At 38.9% G+C, this 12,278-nt stretch overlaps 1 protein-coding gene and 1 pseudogene across 1 annotated transcript in view; one reads left to right on the forward strand and one right to left on the reverse strand.

The window, feature by feature from the left end:
• Positions 1-12,278, forward strand: part of Plcl1 (phospholipase C like 1 (inactive)) — a 356,808-nt gene that overhangs the window by 121,839 nt on the left and 222,691 nt on the right. The gene's annotated exons all lie outside the window — the stretch shown is intronic.
• Positions 4,149-4,985, reverse strand: LOC124094624 (adaptin ear-binding coat-associated protein 1-like; annotated as a pseudogene).

Here is a 12,278-nt window from a genome sequence, read left to right on the forward strand (position 1 = left end):
TTCAAGATGGAAATAGTAACAAAAAGATTAAGAATAACTCTTGACTTAATGAAATTATGGCGTTTGCTGGCAAATGGATGGAACTGAAGACTATCATGCTAAGTGAAATAATCCAATCCCCCCAAAACAAAGGCTGAATATTCTCTCTGATATGCAGATGCTTGTTCACAACAAAAGGGTGGGAGACAGAGATAATGTTAAATCACAATAAGAAGGGAAAAATAGAAGTCCACTGGATTAGACAAAGAGGGGTGAAGGCAAGGAAAAGAGGAAGGGAATAGGAAACACAGCACAATGAACTGGACATAACTTTCCTATGTTCTTATATGAATACATGACTAGTGTAACTTGACATCATATACAACCACAAAAATGGGAAGTTATACTTCATGTATGTATGATATATCAAAATGCATTCTATTATCATGTATAACCAAAAAGAAACAATAAAACGTTTTTAAAAAAGAAAACCTCTTGACTTGATGGTTTTTTTCTGAATAATGATGGTGATATAATTCTTAATAATCAACTTATCAATACATGCAGTTTTCCATAATGAAAATGTAAATAGTATTTAGAAACGGATATGTGCTTATTTGAGTGATAAGGTAAAAAATATGCAACAAATTATTCAGGGTTGTGGAGGATTTATTTATATACTATGGAAGTATGTTGGGAAAGTTTTAAAAATTGGATAGCTAGTTGGGGTGGTAACCCCGGTGACCAGGAAATCTGAATCACAAGTTTGAGGCCAGCCTCTGCAACTTGGCAAGACACTGTCCCCAAATAAAAATAAAAAGGACTTGGAATATATCTCAATGATAAAGCACCCTTGGGTTCAATCCCCAGTACCAAACAAATAAGTAAACAAACAATCAAACAAAAAACTAAAACTACAAACCCAAAAACATTTGGTTAGCTTTAAAAAAGAATCAGCTTGGGCTGGGGATGTGGCGCGCTCGTCTGGCATGCGTGCGGCCCAGGTTCGATTCTCAGCACCACATACAAACAAAGATATTGTGTCCGCCGATAACTAAAAAAATAAATATTAAAAAGAAATTCTCTCTCTGTCTCTCTCTCTCTCTCTCTTTAAAAAAAAAAGAATCAGCTTGAATTTTGGATGAGGTGGCTTAGTTAGTTCTAGCCCATGGATTGCTTAATCAGTCACTGATATCAGCTTCTGGGAAGAAATTTCTTCTCAAGTGAGTGTAGTAAACTCTTAGATTTCCCTGACTTATAAATTTCAATATCTAGTACTTGGGAATAAACTTAAGGTCTGCAATGTGGTGATTTATAATTCTGTCAAATAATAAATATGACATTAAGAATGTAAGGCTCGTTTGTTTTAGCCACTCACAGCCAAAGGGAAATCCTGTACCCACATTTTCTAAAGTATGTACCTCCAAAAGCCCAAGGACATCTATCACAAATATTAACTGTCTACTAATTGTACTTTAACTACAGCTTTTCTTCACGTACTAGCTCACTCGCCCTCCTTTTTGTCATCTGAGACTCCTGTCAAACCTTCCCACACCTTTGTCATTGACATCTTCTCATTTTGATCTTTCTTTTAACTGATGGCCTGCTTTGTCTACATGTTTTTTAGTTCAATAATATTTAAAGTCACTCCCTTCCTAGCATATCTATCTTTTCTTCTAGAACACTGCTAATGTTGGACACTGCATATCTCCCAAATTGGGAGGGGCTATGGACCCTTAGGAGGAGAGGTTTTGTAAGAGGTCCTTAGATCATTGTGTTATGCCCTTGAAGGTAATTGTGAACCTTGGTTCCTTCCTTTTCCCTTTTGCTTTCTGGCGGATGATATGAGAGGTTGGTCTGCCTCGTGTTCTCTGCCATTGTCATTCAGCATCCCTACCAGAAAGTCCAAAGCAATGGGTCCACCTAATCTTGGAGTGGACCTTCCAAAACTATAAGCACAAAATATGTCTTTACTCTTAATAAGTTAATTATCTCAGGTATTTTGTTTCAGGGACTGTAGTTAACAACTCCAAATGTATTCTGAATGAAGGTCCATCTTTCCTTCTATTCAAACTATTTTAACAGTTATGGCTTTCAATTTGCCTTGTATGGTCCTATTTTCCCTCTCATCCATATGTGTACTTACTATTCATGGCATGTCAGCAAATAACTTGTCAAACTTCAGGAGGCTTATTTTTTTAAAAAAAAAAACCTGTAAAGAATATATGAGTAGCTCCAGTAACAGGGCAGCAATGCTCTAGAGCTCCCAAACCATCCCTGTGGGAGAGGTGAGATCCTACAGTGGAAACTCAGAAATAGGTGGCAATATGGACAGAGAATGATGGAATGTGTTAGGCCTGGAATGAATCTGTTTGGGGATTTTGTATTGCCATTTTATTTCTCCTAAGCAAACTAAGAGATTTTTTGGTTTCCCTATCTTAGTCTGTTCTCTTAGAACCTTTCCATGTTATTCTTCATCTCTTTGTGTAATTTTCCCCCTATGTTGGCCTTTCATAGCCATTCACCCTTACATTTTTTTGTTATAAGCTTTCAAACTCAAATTATAATTTATTTGATACTTTAATAAATTGTCTCTTTAATTTAAATATATTCATTTGGAGTTTCCCTTTCTAATCATTAAATAAAAGCCCACTATCACTTGCCATAAATATAAACAAGATGAAAACTAGTGATTCTACAGATTTTCTTTTTAGTGTTTTTTGTTGGAATTTTAAAATGTCCTGCCATGGCTCTGTAAGAATAGAGCTGCCTGGAAGGGGAGGCAATGAGAAACATGGACTCAAAGTTAGAAAAAGTTAAGAATGAAATCCAGGAGAAACAATATATTTTGAAACTAAACGTAAGGATTTCCCTTCAGCCAGAATGTACATATCCAAATAGGTGCTAAGGGAAGAGATTATATCCTCCCATTTAATTCTCAAAATTGCCCATTAACAAACAAAATAGGTAGTGCCCGTTCATCTGAGGAGGCAAACTGTCTTCATAGCATTGTAAAAGGAATGGCAGGGCAGAGGAAAAGGAAAGTGATGGGAGAGCAACTTGCTTTTAAGATACCCTAGCTGGCAGGTGTCAAAATCTAAACAAAACCTTTCATAAGTAAAGCTGTGATTCTCCAACTTCCTTCATAAAATATATGTAATATCAGCTTTCTATTGAAGAGCTAGATGGATAGATTAAAAAAGAAATGTTCGTGGAAAGGGGTCATATACCCAGGCAGCAAGACAATGTGGATACTGAATGAGAGTTAAGTGCTTTTAACCTCTTTGTTCTATGGATCAGCTTTAAAACACTACTTTTCAAATTAGGTCAAATAAAGGGGTGAACAAATTAACTCTGTGTTTCAAATGTAGCAATGAGATGGAGCTTCAAGAAATTAAACACTTCTACAGAATAGGGCTTGGAAAGCACAGCCCCTTGAACTTCCTTCATTCCAGAAACATCCACTGTTCAAAGATATTGCACTATTCAATAAACACAACAGCAGTGGTGCCACCAATACAACTTTTCACAGGAAAAGAGGTGTAAACACACAGAGGGTGATGGAGGTGCACCTAGCGCTGGATGTTCATTGAATAAGACAACCCTGAAGGAGGCTATACAGAAGAGACCCAGGACATCCATCTTTCTCCAAACTTACCCTTATTAAAATTCTGAATTTGTAAACACTGAGGTTGGCCTTTCCATTTTTAGAGTCTCAGGTTAGTGGAAAAGAAAGTTTCAAGGCTTTGTCTTCCCTGAAATTGTTAAATAGGGTTTCACAAAGAGGGACACGAGGATCATGAGATGATTCTGAAATAAGTTCAAGAATTTAAAAGATGGAGAAAAAAATTACAGATTAGAGGTCATTTCTCCTCAAAAAGATACTGGTCTTTTGAACCCCGCATAGAAAGCCACAAGTATGGTAAGATCTACTGTTCTCCTGAATTGCTAATCACCAGGAAATAACAGATACTCTCTTGGCTGTATAGCAAGTAACGATATAAGAGAGTGACATAAATCTGCTTGAATATAATGGAAAAGCTATGAAAAAGATTGTACATTAATTTTGGTTTGGGGGAGGGGAGGGGTTTCTAAACTCCCTCACAGGTTAGTGCTCTCAATGTCGTTTTTATTCTTCAAGTCTGTCCTTGCTGTCTTGTCAATGCTATTCAAAACTGGACCCAGTTGGGTGGCTGTGGTGCCTGGTTTGGAACAGAGCTAGATTCAGTAGTAAAATCTCCCTATAATCCATTGCTTGCCGAAACTGAAGCTGGTGCTGGTGTTGTGACAGGTGCAGGAGAATCCAAATCCATGAGAACATCTGAATTATACCTTCATGGTTGGATTTTGGAATGGGTGGTGGGGTGACATGATTACTGATGGCAACTGAGGAAGATGGTGGCGGAATAGTGACTTTGCCTCCAGGAGGAGGAGAAAGTAAGCTTAGACCCCCAGCTCCTGCAGTCCTGGGCTTAAAACCACCTCCTTTCTTGATTGTAATGTTCCTGATACTCAATTTGGTGGTCTGTCCATCCTTGAAACCTAAAGCCAACTTGGGACGAGTGTCTGTTTCCTGAGATTCTTTAGAAATCTCAAGATTCCTGCTTTATCTACTTGAAGTAATCTTGTAAGGAGACATTAACATCAAAGGCATCTCCCAGATCTGTGAATCCAGTGCCAATGAACGCACTTCACCTAGTACCATTCCTGGATCCGAATTACAAAGTAGCAGCTAGAATCTGTCACTGTTTCCACAGCAATACCAGGATATTGCTCTACTGTACCTGGGCAAAGAGCTCTCCTGAAACTTTATTTTTGAGTTTGATATAGGCAATCTTCCCTTTTGGAGTGATTTGGAGACAACCAGTCCAATCAGGCAGCTCTAATTTCCAGTCAGATGTCCTGTTACTGTGGTTGGAACCCCCCGGGTAGTTGCTGTAATCCAACTTCACAGACAGCATAGATTCCTACTCCAACTTGGCCGCCCTCTGGGATTCACTCCACATCTTAGTTTTTGTCCTATACACATACATTAGCAGTCTTATAAACACTCCAGAAGGAAGTGCCACCTCCTAGGTGACAAGGTACCATGTTCCTTAACAGCAGAGGAAGAAACTTCTACTCTTTCACTGTGTTTGGTGGCAAGAAAAGCTCTGTGATTCAGATTTTCATTGCTGTGACCAAAATATCTGCCATATACAACCTAGAGGAGGAAATCACAGTTCCAGAGGTTTCTGTTTATGATTGGCAGGGTCCATTGCTTTTGGACCTGAGGTGAGAAAGAACATCATGGTAGAATGGCACAGCAGAGGAAGTCTGCTCAGTTCATCCAGCAGAAAGAGTGTGTGTGTGGGCTTTATATGGGGGGACAGGGATAAGATATAGAGTTCCCAAGGGTATGCTCAATGTCTCACTTGCTCCAGCCATGCCTCACCTGCTTACAGTTTCCACCAGCCCTTAGTGATCCATTCTGATTATTAACCCATCAAATGGATTAGTTCACTGATGAGGTGAGAACCCTCATGATCCAATCATTTCTTAAATATTCTGCCTCTGGACATTGCTGCATCAGAGACCAAGCCTTTAACACATGAGACTTCGGAGGACATTCCAGATCCAAGCTGTAACAGCTCCCGTCTTCACTTGGCAGTGACTGCAGCTCTGTTATTAGTAGACCCAGCAGGGGTGGTCTGGCCCAGTTCTGTGACTCACAGTGACTCATTGGAATCCTCAGCAAAAACTCCTTCCCCTTCTCTTTTCAGCTTTTAGGAGCTTCAGGAGGTTAGGTAGAGGGGATGTGAAGTGAATCAAATGAAGTGACACAGAAGTCTTTCTTCTTGTGCCTCTTCTATTTTTGTTTCTCTTTCTTTGGCTTGGATCATCTAATCTTTGCTCTTGAGGTTATAGTATCATGGAAAGGAAAAGAGAAAAGAAAGCCTAATATGCTTAAGAACAACCCATTTATTGTATTAAACATTGCCTAAGTTTGTTCTCCTGCCATTTGTTTCTCCTGTAGTACACAGATATCTCACTAGTGTTTAGTGGGAGGGAAGAGGAACTCGTTTTCATGGGGTAATTCTGAATGGAAGAGTGTGCAGTAATTTGTGCAAATTACAATTAGTCATATAACTTTCAAAATAAATACTAAAGCCCTGTAAAAAATATGGACAACCTACAAATAATTGAAGTAGTCTGAAGTGGAATATGTGTCATTTGGGATCTTTAAAATAGATCATACTTTAGTAAGAGAAGATAGTGGCGTTTTTAGCAGAGAAGACTTACCACATATCCCAGCCTCCCACTTTAAATAGATGCTTTTGAAAACAGCCAAGGAGAATTTTCAGTTACTATATTGCTGTAAGAAATCACACAATTTTGGTTATTAGAAACACTATTTAAACAGATCTGTTCTTCACACAATAGAATACATGCAAATGCTGATTGAACTCAACCTCAGATGTTTGGCAGTCAAGCTTTTTGGTGAAACATCTTGAGAGAAAGATGTTTGGGTTCTTTTACATTTGATGACTTTATGTGAGAATTAAGGGGTCAAAAACAATGAAATAACAGCCTTGTTTTTCTTAAAAGTTTATTGTGTAACGAGACCTCATTTTCCTACTATGCTTTATACTTTGATACATTTCATTTCTTTGTAAGTTTAGGAAAAATGATGTATGTTTACAGATATTAATCTAATTTTCACTTTATAGCTGCCAGTGGCTAGGCTTATTGAGATACAAAGTACCAATGTTGAGGTGGAATTATAATACAGCAGTTTATTGGTTTTTTGGGGAGCCCTCTTGCTCCTACCAGACACATCTTGGGGGGAAAGGGATGTTTGTAGTTTTATTAATCACATTTTTAACTCATGAAAATTTCCACATAAAGGAGAAAGAGACCAGCAGCCATCAAAGTTCTTGCTGTCTGGGAATAGTTTATTTGGTTTATTGTACCTTTGATTATCTCCTTTTTTCCCTATAGTCTATTGAAGGATCAGAAAGCTACTTTTTACAACATTCATGTTGCATTCTGCATCAGTGTTCTGAATGAGCCCTTGCTGTGGAGAGCAGGCTCAGAAGAGAGGGCTCAGCTGGAAGATGGCAGGAAAGGTAAATGAGGGGTTTGGCCAAGTCACATTTTCTGAGTTTACTCTCTTAAATTTCACATGGGTTAATTCTGGCTGAAATGAAAATAAAGCCACTATGACAGGTAAAGGGGCTGGGAGATATCTCAGAAGGAAAGACAGAACCTTTGGTGTCTTTTTGCAGGCGCTAAGCCTGGGCTCCCTTTGTCCCTACAGACATGCTTAGATCTGGTGGAAGTCAAACTTACACTCTTCCCCATTGCTTCACCACCTCAAGCAGCATTCTGGAGTAGTTGCTCTAATTTGTATAATATTGTACTGTGGTGATATTTCAGGATTTTTTATTTTTTAAAGGATAAAGTCATTGACGTGGAGAATTATTAGGAGGCTCAGCTGTTGCTATATGCAGCAACAACATAACAGGCAGTCTGCACTGAATGGCCCTCAGTTGAGTTACTCATTTCTCCATCCACATCCCACTCATTCTTTTCCTGTTCATGGCAGAAGCTACCAATACTTTTTCACAAATAGTCCTGGTAGGGTTTCTGTCCTCCTGTTCAGAAAGGGCCTTATTGAGTGTGCATGATTTGGTGAGGAGCATTTGGAAAGACCTCTTGCCTTCCACCAACCAAGTAACCAAGTAATCTTCATTTCTGTATTCCTAGGATTAAATTCAATGTGAAGTATAAAGTATTATGAAAAAATATTCTTTGAATGTTTTCATTACTACACAGATTGGTTGAATCTGAAAGAGGAAATGGAAAGGCTAAATATGTTAGAGAGGAAGTTGTTGAAACTGGAGGGTTATGATCATTTTATGTCCTTTACTCATGTATTCTTAAGGATAGAGTATCAAACAACATGCATAGATCAGAAGTGGGCTATTTCAAAATAAAATATTTTGAATAGGAACTGAGTAAGACATGAGGTGACTTAAGGACCCAAAGAATCACCAGTTTTTCTCTTTTAGGCTTCTGTTATCCTACTCACACTTTTTGTCTTGGGCCATTGTTATTCATTTTGGTTGCAGGGCCCTCTGATAACCATTCTGTAGAGCTGCCATCTCACAAAGTATGGCCAGTTTCAGTGCTTTGCTTTTCTGGAATGAGGTTATACTTAGAAGCTTGGGAATTTTTTTTTCAGCTTGTGATGGTTTATGAATTGCAAGCTAGAATCTGTCTTTTATGCAACAGTGGATAATATCTTTAGTTTTTTTCCTGTTGCTATAACAAAATACCTGGGACTAGATAATTTATAAAGAATAGAAGTTTCTTAGCCAGGCATGGTGATGCACACCTATAATCCTCCTATCTCAGGAGGCTGAGATAGGAGGATCACGAGTTCAAAGCCAGCCTCAGCAATGGCAAAGTGCTAAACAACTCAGTGAGACCCTATCTCTAAATAAAATACAAAATAGGGATGGGGATGTGGCTCAGTGATTAAGTGCCCCTGAGTTCATTCTCTGGTACCAAAAAACAAAACAAAACAACAACAACAATAAAACAACCCCCCCCCCCGCCCCAACAATAGAAGTTTCTTTATCTCATGGTTCTGGAAGCTGGGAAGTACAAGAATGTGGTACCAGCATCCAGTGAGTAACTTTTTGCTTCATTATAACATGGTAGAGTGTATCACATGGGGCAGAATTTGGGCCTCTTTATTGTCTTATAAAGCCACTAATGCCAGAATGTGAGGTCCCACCTTCATGACCTTATGTAATTCTAATTGCCTCTTGGAGGCCCCACCTCCTAATATCGTTAACATATATGTCTGGGGACTAAGTTTCCAACACTTGGAATTTTGGCAGACACATTGTAATCATGGCACACAGTTATTCCCCATTTCTAAGAACCTATGCTTTCTTGATAACTAAATTTTCTTGCCTGTGTATAGAAAAGTGTTTTTAAGTTAGTTCATTTCAATCGCTAATCCTTAGCATCCTGCTATGAGCAAGACATTATTCTTGTATAGTGAAGTTTCAAAGGTGATCGGGCTGTTGCTTCAAGTTAATATTAAAGTGAGGTTTGGGAGATGGGGTTCAGGATGGTGAAGAAACAGAAGAACATTTTGAGTATTTCACTGTGAGCATTTTAAGGGAAGGAAGATATCAAATAGGGAGATATCCTAATTCACTCAGGTCTTATGGTTTTGTTTTTTCCTTCTCTTCCTTTGGTGAGTATGTTAGTCATCACTATGACTAAAAACAAATTAGAGGAGCAAAAGGTTCCTGATTTCAAAGGTTCAGTCCATGTTGGTTCAGCCAACTTCATTGCTCTGGGCCCAAGATAAGGTCAAGGGTAGTGTTAGATCACCTGCTCAGCGCATGGTGATCAGGAAGCAGAGAAAGAGAAGGTGAAGTGGCTGTAGGAAAGGTGAACCCTTTTATGGCATGCAAACAAAGGCCTGCCTCCTCCCGCCACTCCCCATCTGCCTACAGTTACTATTAAGTTAGTCCATTCAAAATGATTAGGTTACAACTCTCTTAATCCAACAATTTCACATTTAAAGATTTCTACATTAACACAGGAGCTTTGGGAAGATACCTCATATCAGATTATAGTATTTTGCTCCTGGTCCCCCAAAGTTCATGTCCATCTCACAATGCAGAATGCATTTAGTCCATCTTTAAGAACCTTATAGTCTTAGCAGTTCTAGCAGTGCCCCAAAATCCAACTCTAAAGTCTCCTCTGAAGCTCAAGACAAATTCTTGGCTGTGAGCCCCTGTAAAAATCAAAAGCAAGTTACATACATCCAATATATAATGGCATAGAGTAAACATTCCTAATCCAAAAGGGAGGAATATAGGAATGGAAAAAAGGGATGGGACCAAAACAAGAACTAAACCTGATTGGGCAAACAAGTTCTGTAGTTCCACATCTGGAATCTAGGATATATGGCAGTGAGATAGGCTCTCCAAAGAACTCAGGCAGTCCCACCCCTTTGGTCTTGTTGTTTATAGCACTCATGGTCTCTTAGTCTGTCTCTTTCTGCAGCTTTCCTCAGCAGACAGTCCACATTCTGACACCTCTATTCCAGCTTTGAATTCACCACCATAACGTCATACATTGCCTTATCAGGGCAACCCACAGAGATTCTGACCCTGTTACACTTTGCTTGGCTTCCCAGGCATTCCTTTGAAATCTTGTTAGAAGCCTTCATGATCCTCTAACTCTCACATCTTGCATTCCTGCAAAATGAATTCCATATGTACAATGCTAAGGTTTGTTGCCAGCTTGTGTAGTAGCTGGCCCACCTGGGACCATGGTTGCAGCAGTTTTTGAGTATCTGGGTGGCTGAGCATAGTGAAACAACTTCCGAGGCTCTGCTATGTGAGCAGAATCTCCCCCACCCCATGAATTCTTAAAGAAGTTTTCCATTCTACACCCTAAGCCTCTAATGAGTGTGACCTTGCAAATTCTTGAGATGCCCTTAAACTATCTTTCCTATTGTCTCTGTGCAAAGTACTCAGCTTCTCTTTAGTGGTGGTTGTCTCTTCAACAACCATATCTTCTTTTGCCTCAATTTTAGATGTACTTTTCTGGCCAAATTCCAAGTTTAAAATCCTTCAGCTCTGCTTTCTGCTCCTGATTCTTACAGTAAACCTGGCTATAAGCTGCTAGCAAAATTCCTACCACTGCCTGAATGCTATTTTAAATTCAACCTTACACAAAGTTTCAGGACATGGGGACTTTGTGTAAGGTTGAATTTAAGTTCTTTGTGCCAGAATGTAACATGAATAACCTCTAGTTCAATTTCCCAGCAGAATTCTCATTTTCATTTGAAACCTCATTAGCACATTCTTTATTTGTATACATACCATTGGCATGCTGGTCTTCTGAACTCCCACTAGAAACACCCATGAAATTTTGCTTCCAACATTCTATCCTGTATGTCTGAACTTTTACGAACCCCTCCCAGTCAGTTCCTAAAGCTTCTGAACCACTTGGTCAGGGCAGTCACAGCAAGACCAGCATTCCTGGTACCAATTTCTGTGTTAGTTTTTTGTTGCTATGACCAAAATACCTGAAAAGAACAACTTAGAGGAGGAAAAGTTCATTTTGGCTCATGGTTCCTGAATTTCAGCCCATGGTTGGCCAACTCCATTGCTCTGGGCTCCAAGTGAGGCAGAACATCATGTTGGAAATGTGGTGGTAGAGGAAAGATGCTCATCTCAAGATAGCCAGGGAGCAGAGAGAGGGGGATGAGATTACAGGGAAGGTGAACCCTTCTAGAATATGTCCCCCATGACCCACCTTCTCCAACCATGACACACCTCCCTATAGTTATCACCTACTTTGTCCACTCAAACTCATTAGGTTACCATTCTCACATCTGATCATTTCACCTATGAATATTTCACCTCTGAATATTCCTAGACTAACACAGGAACTTTTTGGGCACACCTCATATTCAAGCCATAGTAGTGAGGTTTAGGATCAATCTATAAAAAGTGAGAACTTAATGACGAAAATATTTTAAAGTATCTGCCCCTAGAAACAAAAAACATATGAGTGGGGTAGTTACTGGAGCCTTTTAAAAAGATTTGACTTAGACTTAAGAATATGGAAAGAGAACTAAAATTTCAGTGAATGGGGTGGACACCATTTTCTGGGTGATTCTTAATTCTTCAGTATCTAATTATCCAGTTGGAGAATTATTTGTTACCCTCTTTTACTCCTCGTTTTCTCTCTGCTTTCCTCTGATCTTTGTATCATTTCTATGTATTAATTCCCTCCATAGCTGATAGTAAAGAAAAGAAAAAGACTAATCGATTCATTGCACGTATTCAGAAAGGTGGTTGAGGAAAATTTGTGATATTTAGGCAAAATGAGAGTAATTGGTGAATTGGCTATTTGTTCTAGTCCATTATCATCAGGGGTAATTGAGAGCTAATGGAAGTTCATGGAGCTAGGCAGCTGCAAGACTTGAGATAAAATAAGATATTTATTGAGGGGGGCTGGAGTTGTGACTATGTGGTAGAGGGCTTGACTAGCATGTGCAAGGCGCTGGGTTCAATTCTCAGCACCACATAAAAATAAATGTATTGTGTCCAACTACAACTTAAAAAATATTTTTAAAAAAGATGTTTATTGAGGTTGGTAGGAAGTTTCTTGATGTAATACAGTTTGGAGTTTGCTCTTCTTTTATATATTGTCCTGAGTGAGACACTCTATTATATGATTATTTTGTAAAGTCTTCCTTTATGTTTTACTAT

This window comes from Marmota monax, unplaced genomic scaffold, assembly GCF_021218885.2.
Source record: "Marmota monax isolate L192 unplaced genomic scaffold, Marmota_monax_Labrador192_F-V1.1 WCK01_AAM20220418_F8-fsc00007, whole genome shotgun sequence".
NCBI lineage: Eukaryota > Metazoa > Chordata > Mammalia > Rodentia > Sciuridae > Marmota > Marmota monax.